Source organism: Ceratosolen solmsi, unplaced genomic scaffold (genome assembly GCF_000503995.2).
Source record: "Ceratosolen solmsi marchali unplaced genomic scaffold, CerSol_1.0 scaffold13, whole genome shotgun sequence".
Lineage (NCBI taxonomy): Eukaryota > Metazoa > Arthropoda > Insecta > Hymenoptera > Agaonidae > Ceratosolen > Ceratosolen solmsi.
In genome coordinates, this window is record NW_011948418.1 from 9,628,465 (window position 1) to 9,641,048 (window position 12,584).

The 12,584-nt window shown below is 27.4% G+C and overlaps 1 protein-coding gene across 1 annotated transcript in view; it reads left to right on the top strand.

Annotated features, from left to right (window-relative positions):
• The first annotated feature begins 2,396 nt into the window (after positions 1 to 2,396).
• The window catches only part of LOC105360299 (elongation of very long chain fatty acids protein AAEL008004), a 48,689-nt gene continuing 38,501 nt past the window's right edge, over positions 2,397 to 12,584 (top strand). Inside the window, 1 exon segment of the mRNA XM_011497176.1 lies at positions 2,397 to 2,606. The gene's annotated coding sequence lies outside the window, so the exon portion shown is untranslated.

The window sequence follows — 12,584 nt, forward strand, 5'->3', positions numbered from 1 at the left end:
GACGAGAGAATTTAAAAAACACAATCGTTATATAGATGACAATGTAATTGTATAAAGTTTAGTATTGGTAACAGAATAATATTTTTCAATTAATGAATTAAAACTGATGCCAATAATTAAAATTTTTTTAAATATTGCAAACTCTAATCATGATAAATAAATGAATGCTTAGAAATATAATAATGCATATTTACTATCGAAAATGAAGAGGAACGCATTGACATGGAATAATGCTATTGACCTTAGATGACATTTTCGGAAAAACATTTTTACAAAAATCACAAATCTACCAGCATTGCTTATTTATTAAAACATACAATTATAATGTAACTATCAGAAAAATTGATTTTTGGTTTTATTTTGTTCACATTCATATATCTAATTAGATCTTTCCATATAAATTAGTTGCAAAAACTAGTTCGTTAATAAATCTTCCTTATTATATAAGTCTAAGTATACTAAGTATAAAATCGAATGTTTGTCCATTCGTTGTTTTACACAAGATTATTCACTGGGCATTTTCAACTCGATTACTGAGAGTAACATAGGTGCTTTCATGTTACGCAATACTTTAAATCTATAATACTCTATTAGTACGATTCAGCATTATTGAAAAACAGTTAATATATTTCAAGATTGTAAGTTATTCTAAGTATAATTGTAGTATCTTTTATTTCTAGTTCATAGTGATAAAATTAATAAAGAAGAAAAAAAAAAGAAAAAGAAAAAAATGACGCAGCAATTTGAAGGTTATAAAAAAATAAAGAATATGATTAGATTTAAAACAATATAATACTTATATTATATTAATTATATTGGAAATATTTACATTCTCAAAGTAAATGAAAAAATAAATAAATAAATAAAAAAAATGTCGCCGCAATAGTATTTGTTGTGTAAAAGACTCTATTTTTAAAAACAACGTGCTTTTCAACGTTTGTGCGAATGTGACTGACCAGGTGCTTTGTCATGAAAAGAAATGTAGAATTGTCTGGAAGCTTAAAATCTAGGCTAAAGTGAAAACAAACGGTACGAGTTTAAAATACACGTACTCACAAAATCTCAATACTAGGATTGTTAGATACTTTAATATAATAGATGATAATAGATAATCTATCGTCTAAATGTTAAACGAAGCAAATCCAACGAATCTATTAATCGAATGTATTACCATAATGACAAATTTAGTATTATGTGCTAATTAATAGAATAATGAATGTTAAATATAAAGTGGAAACTACTTTTAATATATTGTAAAATGTTACAGTTTTAAAGCTATTTAACAATTCGTTGTAGCGAAAAAATTCTCCGGTATCAAATGAATGTCGAGTAAAAATACAAGTCACATTTAAGTTATTAATCCATGATATTATCGTACTTCTAATATTAAACTAAAATAATTTCTCAACGTATAAATGTTCAATTAAAAGCATAGATGTATTATAAATATATATTTATAAAAATAAATGGTATTGCCTATTGCGTGATTGCATTGAGGGATTCCGTTATACAGGCTAATAGTTATTGGAAAGATACACTCGATGCATTTATTAACGAAATTTCATTTGTTAAAAGTAATTATGCGAGCAATATTTTTAACATTCGGGATTGAAAGAGTTGATAAATGCGCGTACAGTTAATTCAATTAGTTTGATCAATTTTATAGGGAGAAAATTTAATGTCGATAATAATGTATTATAAACGCTGAATTTTCACAGCGATGGTACATATCATTCAATTTATTAAATTAGAATGTTGAATAGAGGCGAATAAGTGAATATTGTGATAAATATTAAAAGTTAAATTTCTTCAAAGTCATTAACGGCAGGAAGATATAGAGTGTATAATAAATACAGTTGGGTTTGTTAGTTTCCATTAAAGTCGTATACACTTATGACGTTATTTACACTTAACTTTGAAGAACATTAAAGATATAAATTAAAACAATACGTGTTTAATCGCCACGTGTTTACGAGGAAAATATAGAATAACACGTTAAAAAATAGACGACGAAATATCAATAAATGTCCATTGGCATTCATTGAATCCTCGGTTGTCGCATATCAATGGGGATAATGTAATTGTCGATGCCGGCAAGGTTCGCGAACTGATTTTGCGCTCGTGTTTACGTACGTACGCGGGCGAATTGTCAGGCGCCCGCGACAAGAAGTTTGAGGGGGCAACGCGCCGGTCAAAAGAGACATACGCGGGAACTATCGGTACACGATGCGTAAGTGAAGGAGAGGGAAAAGTCGAGTGAGCGAGCGAGCGAGCGAGCGACGGAGCGACAGAGAGAGAGAGAGAGAGAGAGAGAGAGAGAGAGAGACCGAAGGAGGTGGTTGGGTACCAACATGGCGCGTCGGTTAAAAGCAATGCACGGCGCGCGGTGCCGACAGTTCAGAAGGAAAACCGCCGAGAACGGAGATACATTAGACCCAGACGCGATCGCGAGGGACAGTAGGACGGTCTGATTGCGAGAGCTGCCGACCTTTAGCCCCACGATTTTCCAGCTTGACGATCGGCCTTCTTTCGCCTGTGCCGCCGAAACCTACCCGTCGCACGTTACAATCTCCCTCAAGTCTCGTCCGCACGGTAAACGGAATAAGGTTCGCGCAAAAAGTTATATACATATATCTGTATATAAATACATATAAATATATATAAACATAGATAGAGAGAGATAGAGAGAGATAGAGAGAGATAGAGAGAGAGAGAGAGAGAGAGATAGATAGAGTTAGAGAGAGATAGAGAGTTAGAGAGAGAGAGAGAGAGAGTTAGAGAGAGAGAGAGAGAGAGATAAAGAGAGAGATAGAGAAGGAGAGGTAGAGGGTTGAAAGGTGGGCGGAAGAGAGTGACGTTGCAAGACAAAGTGAGAGATAGAGCGCCAGTGTTTTGTGGATTAGTGGCCTCTTTCATCTCGGCGGCAAATCGATTTTGGGAGCAGCTCGTGCACTGCACCCCACAAGCGATCGGTAAGTCAAGGATAAGCGAAGCGTGTGATTACTAGCTGGCAAATAATAAATTTTATTAGCACATTCGCTGCCGCCTGCTCCCCTATAATCATCCTATAATCATGTATTAAAGTATTTGGACATTTGGTATTTTGTAACTGTCGGCCAAACTCATTCAAATGACCGGTTTTTCATTTTATAAAGTAGAGCTCCCGTTGCTACCACCACTATACTTCTGACTTCTTACGAGCTTTACGAAATTCATTGCACACGGAATTCTACTAATTACTTATAGATCGATTATCCAGTCAAATGAAATATGAAAGATCTATGTAATGGAAAATCTTTTTATACTTTTTCAAAGTATTTGTTAAAATATCGTTAGTTTTTCTTCGTATCAATCAACGCTAAATCGAAGGCTGTATTTTGTGATTCTTCATGCAGAAAAAATTAAAAACTCTATTTTTACTTACGCTTTATAATTCAACTTTTTATTAGTCTTTATCTCCTCGCGCTATCTTCTATTCTAATAACAACAACAACAACAACAACAACAACAACAACAATAATAATGATAATAATAATCGTAGTTATAATATTAATAATAACAATAATAATAATAATAATAATAATAATAATAATAATAATAATAATAATAATAATAATAATAATAATAATAATAATAATAATAATAATAATAATAATAATAATAATAATAATAATAATAATAATAATAATAATAATAATAATAATAATAATAATAATAATAATAATAATAATAAATGATAATGATAACAACAATAATAATGATAATAATAATCGTAGTAATAATAACAATAATAATAATAATAATAATAATAAATGATAATGATAACAACAATAATAATAATAATAATAACAACTGTTATTATTAGTAATTTAATATTAGGATTTATATAAAATATAACGAATTAGGTGTCTCTAGTCTCAAATACATATATTACGTCTTTCAATTAATAATCAATAGCTGCATAATTAATATAAAAATTGCTTTGAACGTTGGCTAATTAGTAAGCATAATTCTCTTTTTTTTCTTTCTTTTTTTTACCATTTTTATATCATCACTTTCAGCGAAATCTATATATTCGTTAGCATTTTGATATGTAAGTCATCATATTCCAATGCGTAACCACAAAATCTTCGAAAAAAACAGGCTCTTAAAAGAAAACCTATTACAACTGGGCTGTGCTTTGATAATTTTTAATAAATCATTTTAATCTACTCTCTTTTCTTTTTTTTTATAGAGACTTAATATGCCAATTGATTTAATAAAGCCATATTAATCGATTGAACAGAACGAGGATTATTATCGAAGAAAACATTTTGCCTGAAATGTCTATTATCAAGGTTTTAAGAATACCAGTTTGATATTACATTAATGGCTTGGACATAACTATAATCATGTAACAACTACTTATTTCATCTTCTTAATATCGTTGTCATCTTTTCCTTTCTCACCGCAGATTTTCATCGCTGCGAGAAGAAGAACATTTTTTCTAATTGCATTGTCGTCGGATAGTACAATCGACGTTACACAATCATCTCACTCGTAGTCCAAGTACTGCTACATACTGTCCTCCTATAAATGTCTGTCGATAGCTACTGGACGTTTGTTATCCCAGCCCATCCTAACCGCCGCACAATCCGTAGAGGAAAGAATTTACCGGTTGCTTGTTCGACCTTCGACTGTTGTCAATTTATTTACGCAGTAAAGTAAAAATTAAAGGAGGCTCTGTTTTCAATTTGCCAATTGGTGAAAAGAAGAAGGGCAAAATGAAAAGCGAACCGAGATACCCAAATATCGCTCTATATCATAATCGTAATAGTTTTCAATCAAATTTTTCATTCTTAACTTATTCGAAAAGTATTTAAAATTATGCATACAGTTTTATCTAATGTTCAATTATTTTCATTCCACTTGTCTTATACCATATATGAACTGATAGACTAAGTGTTTTAAAAATTCTGCATTGATTGCTCATTGAAAAAGATTTTGAATTTAAGGAGAGACGTTAAACACCATAATTCAATACGACTATGAACAATATTTACAATTTTTCTTATTTATATCGTTTTTACATTAGTAATAATTTATTCTTCTTTTAAAAATGTATATATATATATATATATATGTATGTATGTATGTATGTATGCATGTATGTATGTATGTATGTATGTATGTATGTATGTATGTATGTATGTATGTATGTATGTATGTATGTATGTATGTATGTATGTATGTATGTATGTATGTATGTATGTATGTATGTATGTATGTATGTATGTATGTATGTATGTATGTATGTATGTACGTATGTACGTATGTACGTACGTATGTACGTACGTATGTATGTATGTATGTATGTATGTATGTATGTATGTATGTATGTATGTATGTATGTATGTATGTATGTATGTATGTATGTATGTATGTATGTATGTATGTATGTATGTATGTATGTATGTATGTATGTATGTATGTATGTATGTATGTATGTATGTATGTATGTATGTATGTATGTATGTATGTATGTATGTATGTATGTATGTATGTATGTATGTATGTATGTATGTATGTATGTATGTATGTATGTATGTATGTATGTATGTATGTATGTATGTATGTATGTATGTATGTATGTATGTATGTATGTATGTATGTATGTATGTATGTATGTATGTATGTATGTATGTATGTATGTATGTATGTATGTATGTATGTATGTATGTATGTATGTATGTATGTATGTATGTATGTATGTATGTATGTATGTATGTATGTATGTATGTATGTATGTATGTATGTATGTATGTATGTATGTATGTATGTATGTATGTATGTATGTATGTATGTATGTATGTATGTATGTATGTATGTATGTATGTATGTATGTATGTATGTATGTATGTATGTATGTATGTATGTATGTATGTATGTATGTATGTATGTATGTATGTATGTATGCATGCACGCATGTATGTATGTATGTATGCATAATAGCAATTATATAATAAAATACAACTAAATCATATACATAATTATTATTAAATATTATTTATTTTTTTTGTAAAGAATTCATGTTCTTTATTTATTTTACTGCATTAATTATATCTGCTTATAAAATATTTTGAGCAATTAGACGTTTGGCTAGTGTTTATACAGTCGCGTTCACTAGCTTTTCTAGTATTTTACTTTTGTGTCACAATGCTGATTACATTATCTTATTTTAATACACTATATAACGTAAATGTTTATTATCGTACATTTATCACTGAGGTAGTCAAGCAATTGATAAAAATGCATAATATTAGGGCTCGCTAATATTCCATGTACGACGCAACGGAATGATTGGCATTGCTGTAATATTTGAAAGCTTGACTCGCTTGCAAGAATATGTTCATCCTAAAAATTCAACACATGTTTTTGACATAATTAAAATTTGTAATTACTAAAAGCTTATGTATTAAGCAACTCGTATACAAATAAAGACGTAAAATTTAATAGTTTTTTTTTTTTTTTTTTTTTTTTTTTAGGGTTTTTTTTTTTTTTTGTTTGATGTTTTTATATTATTTGCTGCTGCAAAATCGTATATGATTGTCATCTCCCTGTGCAATTCTAGATTTTTGTTTTTCGATAAGTTAGAAAAATCAATTAAACAAAGAGTCTGAGTGCTTATTTCATCATTGTATGTTTACCGATGTCAATTTTATCTAAGTTCTTTCGAGCATAACTTTACAAGGTCTTTTACTTTCTTTCTAATAAAACAGCCTAAAGTGATTTGGTTAGGTTGTAAAGTGGTCTTTTCCCTTATTCAAGTTTACATTTTTATATTCAAGAAGCCACTTATGAGAATGCTAAAACATTATGAAATAAAGATTTCAGAACAAATTTAATAAATCTGAATAAAGTGAAATTGAAGACTTTTTTAATATTGAGTAGTTATGCGACATTGTATTAATAATGCAATATCGACGATCTATTCTGATAATTAGCATTAAGATCCACGGTATTTAGTAATGAGTGATTGATCTATCGATAACGATTTTCAATTGGATTTAAATAAAGAAACAACCACAAATTTAGTTATTGAACGTCTATAGTGAGGAATAATAAGTCAAGTGCAGTCACAGGGCCGACCATCCTCGGAACGTAACTACTTGTTACGCTAGTGTCAAGGACGTTTGCTTCCTTTCTCTTTTAATGAAGCTTTCTCGAAAATTATTTGCATTATATGATATTTCTTATACTATTCATAGTTTAATCGTCGAAGGCTATCTGGCTTTTTCGAATTTCATAATAATTAATTTTGAATTTCATGTAATTAAGTATTATCAAATCATATTCTACAATATGCCGATTTTTCAATTTTACGCGCAATCCTCTATAGTTAAAACAATCGTCAACGAAAACTATCTTTGACAAAGCAGCGATTCAAGGTCCAATTTTTTTTTTTATACTCGTACCGCACACACACATCACTTTGCATTGCGATAAAAACGTTGGAATTTCAATTTGTCAACAGCGAGGATGCGCCTCTCGCTCGAAGTAATTAAAGTAACTCGCACGTGCTTCGATGACACTCGTTTGCCTGTGCGCATGTGTATGTGTGTGCGCCTGTACGGGCGCGTGAGCAAATACTTTAAGAAATTTCAATAATGACTTTTCTGTCGATGCTGATGTTCATCATCGCCAATAATCATCGTTATTATTTTTGCATTTCGTTGTCATCTGTTTTTTTTTTTTTTTTTTTTTTTTTTTTTTTTTTTACCTTATTGCGCGTTCATTCAATTGTCAATTATGCATATTGAAATATTGCCATGAGTTATTTAATGCCTTCACATTAACTGCTCTTATACAGCTACGATTTAATGAAATTATTCATTAAAATTCACTTTCAATAGGATATCTCGATTGCAAATCATTCTCTATATTCTTGTTTCAAAAACTATTACATATAACATCAGCGTTTTACATTTTCGTCTAAACGTATACACTTACACGCATACAATCTCATTAAACGAAGAATTAATTTCAAAAGGAGAACAACGATTTCTTTTACTTATTCTTAAAGCGTATTTTATAATTTAAATTACTATATTTTTGAATAATAACTTAGAAATGACATAATTTATGTACACAATGCATTATCAGTATTTCAAAACTGAAAATTTCATATTTAAGTACTATACGTAGGTGATTTTGAGTGTAATTTACTAATTAATGCAGATTAATATATGCTATATTTCCATTATTTGTTATTCTAAATAAATAATGGAAATTTTCTCAACCTATTAACGCATATAATTATTAATTTTTATATTAACGACATGCTTAATTCACAAGTAAATGTAATGCTAATGATATTGCAGAATCTAGAAATCTTAACAATAGAAATAAGAAAATTAAAGTATATTTATTTTAATAATTACATCAATAATAAACTTAATGATTTGAGTCAATTTTTATGGCAAATTACGTAGTTCGAACGATATATTAATAAATATATGGACTTACATGACATTGCTTACGACTATAAGAACTTTAAATGTAAAATAAAACAGTATTATAAATAAATTTTCAAATATATACCAATTAAATTATAAAAGTCTTTCAATGTATTTTTTAATTATCTTATTAACAATCAATTAAATAGTTTTCAATAAACTTTATACGCAACAGTGCTATTTTTCATATTGGGTGACACAATTTTGTAATAAGCTACTTATTATCGATGATAATAAAATTAAAATAATCAAGTGATTGATGATAATTTTACATATGGCGTAAAAAACCTCCCTATTTTTCCTCATTCCCATGAAATTATCATAATTGAGTACTTTATATTTCATGTGAAATCAAATGATAAATTAAAAACGATGAAGATAACGAAGTTCTTATAGTTGAAATCAAAAATCGAACTATTTTATGAAATGAATCTTTGACAGTTGTAAAATAAAAATTTAAAAGAAAAAATATTTTTTTACGTGAATTTCCAGATAATAATTAATCTTTTAAATAATAATTACAACAGACGTCAATTATAACATTGAATACTATAAGCATTAAGCTTCGTTGCTTATTCGACATTAATAATGATGATTTATGAATAAGTTTTGCAAATATTAATTTTACAAAAAAGTATAAAAATTATGTAAGCTAAGAATTGCATAAAATTCATTTAATTTTACTAATAATAACGAATATCTAGTATTAATGAAGAAACAGTAGGGATTTAGAAGCTTTTAATGGTGTTTGAATAATATTTGTAATTCAGATGCATGTTGTGCGTACTAAATGGCGAATAAAAATCATTAAATTAAATTAATTTCTCATGTCAATATTTAATATTTTCATTGAGGATTGAGTGTTATATTTTTGTTTCATTATTAAAATTACGAATTATAATAAGCTATATGCTATTTAAACGAGTGTTTCCTGTTTCATTTCATTATTATTATTATTTATACGCTTAATGTGCAAACACTATGTGAAGAAATCGTTTAACTTTTCGGCGAAGACATCTAGAATAAAAACTTGCACTCAGTATTAACTTCACAGACATAACATTCTAAGTATTATTTACAAAATACGTAAGATCGAAATATAATTAAAAATAAATTTTTACCACCCCAAGTCTAACCCCCCCTCCCATCCCCTCCCCCCATGTAATATATCACAAAAAATTTTCATCATCGTTTTTATGATAAATTTTAGAATCTTAAATACTCATAGTTACTTGTTGCGATGAAAACTTATTTAAATAATTTCGATAGCTTTTTTTAAGCTTACGATTAAATATTTTTAAATAAACGAGTATACAAGAGCGTTTCCGTAGAGTAGTATTTAAAGAAAAAATTATATATACCATTGACATTTTATAAATAAAACGAACAATTTTTAAATATTGCCTTCAAAAGTTTATCGTAGTTTTTTTTTCTTTTTTAATAATTGTTATTAAAATGATAAGATTGATTATAAATAAAAAAACATTTTTTAGATTTTTTTTTTTTTTTTTTTTTTTTTTTTTTAAAAAAAAAAAAAAATTTTTTTTATTTTTTTTTTTTTTTTTTTTTTTTTTTTTTAATAGACAATAAACAATTAATTTCTATATTTCTTATATAAACAAAGAAATTCTATATTTTCTAGAATATAGAATGAAGAATAAAAATTTTTTATTTTTATTAAAAATCAAATATATAAATGCATACATTGTGGACGATTATATATTATTCAAACAATGGATTAATTAAAAATACCAATTACATAAAACATTTACTTTATTCATCCTATCAATTACTTTATTCATATTATTAAATTATAATTAATTTTAATTAATGAAACACGTTAAAAATACACTATTAATTTAATTGTAATAATATCATTTTCTTCTCGAATATATTGTTAATAAAGACGTATGAATTTCAGCCATTGATATTAAAACAAAAGAGTACTTATAAATAAAAATTTCCTAATCGAAGGATAAAACGATAAATTTACTCCCAGATGCAACGTGATTTCTTTAACGCATCGCGTATTTGACTTCCAAATCGGCCGAAGAAGAAAAGAAGAAAAAGTGATTTAATTCCACCTAACTCATTTCGCAAACAGATTTGTACGTTAAGAATTTATTTTGTGGTTTTTATTGCCAAGATTGCAATAACTAAATTTATTGTTCTCTGAAGGGAAATATTTTCATGAATAACATAGATGTTTTTATTTTACTTGAAATACAAATATATAATTGACTATTATATTATCTTTTATAACTGCATATTTTACATTTAATTTTTTTCCTTGCGGATGTCGATGTAATTTTAAATAAATAAATATAGCTATAAATTAATTACAAATTTATTGCGATATATATATATATATATATATATATATATATATTTATAAATTAAATAAAGCATTTATTTTACACAAAAATATGTCACATTATATTTATATAATAATATAGAATGGCTGTACCTTTGTCGCAAAGTTTATATAAATTTATTTATATTTGAAATTGTATAGTCGAATGAATTATGAAAAAATTAACGAATAACATGCGATGTGCGAAAAATGTTTGATACGTTGGTACTTAAATGCTCCAGAAATATTTAAAATTTTATATAAAATAATTGAGTTCTCTTTGATTTTTATATCATTTTGAACTGTATCGTATTTTTACCTATAAAAGTTATACTAAATTTTTTTTTTTTTTTTTTTATATTACTCGAAATAAATGTTAATCAATAAAACAACAAGACTAACGTAGTAAATAGCACAAAAATTAATTTTTTTTTTTAACCGTACTGATATAAAGTGTAGTAAATGAAAATATTCCTATCATAAAAAATCTACGATGCAATTTCCTGCTTTGATCATTGTAGTTACGATCAATAAAATGCTTAGTGCGGTACTGACATTAAATTACAAAAAAAAAATCTAATAAATAACATTGTAATTTACCTTTGATATACTTGATTTAAATTATCGTTTTATGCGTTGCATCACATTAAATCATTTAACAACAGTTGATTCTATATTGTTTTATTATAAATAAATAAACATATGTATACATATGTAGTGCTATTGTATAAAATGTCTTAATAAATTTTTTTTGTTTTTCAACTTTCGTCATTTATTAATTGATATCGAAAACTTGCATATTGTAGAAAATATTTATTTTGCCGATTTCTTAGCATTACAAGCTCTAAGATATATATTAAAACTATCATACGCTTTGTTAATAAATAATAAATTTTAGTTTAGAAAAAGTTGCAATTTATTAAAAATTAAAAATTCTATCGGTATTATGCAATGAGAAATTTTGAAATATAATCGTAATTTTAGTATATTTAATTTAAGATTTATATAGTCGGTTTATTAGAATTAGATAGTCGGACGTATTATAATGTCGAATGAATATATTGTGATATTGCGTATAGGTAAATGAAATTTGTTGTGCCAGGAGACTTAATAAATGCTTTAATCTAAAACTTGAAATACTCGAAAATTATATTTTATATATAAATACGTATACCTAGAATATAGGTCACAAGCGCTCCAACTACCTTACAGAATTACAAGTTGCTGTATTTGTCGACTTCACTGGCTCGTCGATGTGTACACGAAAAAAGTGTGCCAACTATCTCGCTTACAATTGTGTGCACATTTGTGGTTATATACAAGTTTCTGGATTGATTTTTCCAGCCGTGTACGATTGTCGCGTAAATTACGTCGAATTATTTATCAAAAGATTCATGCGCGTACGTGAACTTTCACGATTCATTTTAAATTGCTCGACGTTGATTCTTCGATGATTTCGGCTTCATGCATACTTGGACTATGCTCGAATATTTTCTTATGAGTAAAAGTGCCATTTTCATTCACATGACATGTAGATTGTTAGATAATACGTGGGTGCAAGTATCTTGTCTTTGGTCGAGTAATTACAACTACTTCTTCTCTTAACGTCACTTGTGTAATTAAACGTAAATCCGAAAGGTTATACACATCACATAGTTAGTTATACATCCGTTATTATAAGAATTATTTTCATTTTGTGTAGACTCGACATTCTATTAGCGAGTTCGCAAATTAAT